The following is a 1,162-nucleotide window of genomic DNA, read 5'->3' on the forward strand; positions in this document are numbered from 1 at the left end:
AAAAAAAAAAAAAAAAGAAAGAAAAGAAAAAAGAAAAAAAGAAAACCGAAAAACCAAAAAAGCTCAGGGCTAGAAATCGCTTCAGGTTTGACAGGGTCCCAGGACTCAGCAGATGCCATCAGATTCCAGTGCCTCCCCATCCTACCTAAGTCTTTGCTCTGCCGTTCTCGGGGTTGACCTCATTATCAGCATGGCCTCCTGCCCCACAGGGCCTCTGCCCCAACTTCCCAACACTGTCTTAGCAACATCAGAGGCAAGTGAGTATCTTTTTCCCTGATATTTTCAATGCAAAGTACTAGAATTGTGACTCACTGGCCTGGCACTAAATCGATCACTATGGCTGTGGATCCAGTATTCTAATCAGCTAGACCTGGCTTGCTCACTCAATTCTGGAGTGATGTGTATGAGACATGGTTAGCGCTCTCCAAACCACATGGACTTTGAGAGAGGGAGATAAAACTAAGATGCGGCTCTCTGAAGAAAGAACCACAGATTCTGGGCAGTCAAAAACAGTAACTGTCTACCACAGTGTTTGCCATCTTGAATAATCCAATAGATGGCTTCAGCCACACACTGGTGCTCTCTGCTGCATTAGACATTGCTGGTGCTAGTGTCTGAATTAGAGGGTGATCTTATGGGGGCTGTGATTGCTCCTGGTGTCTTAGGGAAGGATTTGGCATGATAAGGCTAGTTCAGCAAGTGTGCAGAAAACTGCAAACTGGGTATAGCTGATGCTATTGGACAGAAGTGCAGCTGCCAGGGTGAAGAAGTGTTGCTGGGATGACTACTCCCTTGCATCCATGATATAATCTCGCCTTGATTCTGCTTTGACCTCTCTGATTGACCTTTCTCAGGCTCACTGGGTGCTCACTTTTTTTTGAGGAGTCTCGCTCTGTCACCAGGCTGGAGTGCAGTGGTGTGATCTTGGCTAACTGCAATCTCCACCTCCTGGGTTGAAGTGATTATCCTACCTCAGTCTCCTGAGTAGATGGGATTACAGGCACATGCTACCACACCCAGCCGATTTTTGTTATTTTTAGTAAAGACGGGATTTCACCAGGTTGGACAGGACGTTTTCAATCTCTTTTTTTTTTTGAAGCGGAGTCTTGCTCTGTCACCCGGGCTGGAGTGCGGTGGCCGGATCTCAGCTCACTGCAAGCTC

The sequence above is a fragment of the Colobus angolensis genome, unplaced genomic scaffold (genome assembly GCF_000951035.1).
Source record: "Colobus angolensis palliatus isolate OR3802 unplaced genomic scaffold, Cang.pa_1.0 Scaffold28, whole genome shotgun sequence".
NCBI lineage: Eukaryota > Metazoa > Chordata > Mammalia > Primates > Cercopithecidae > Colobus > Colobus angolensis.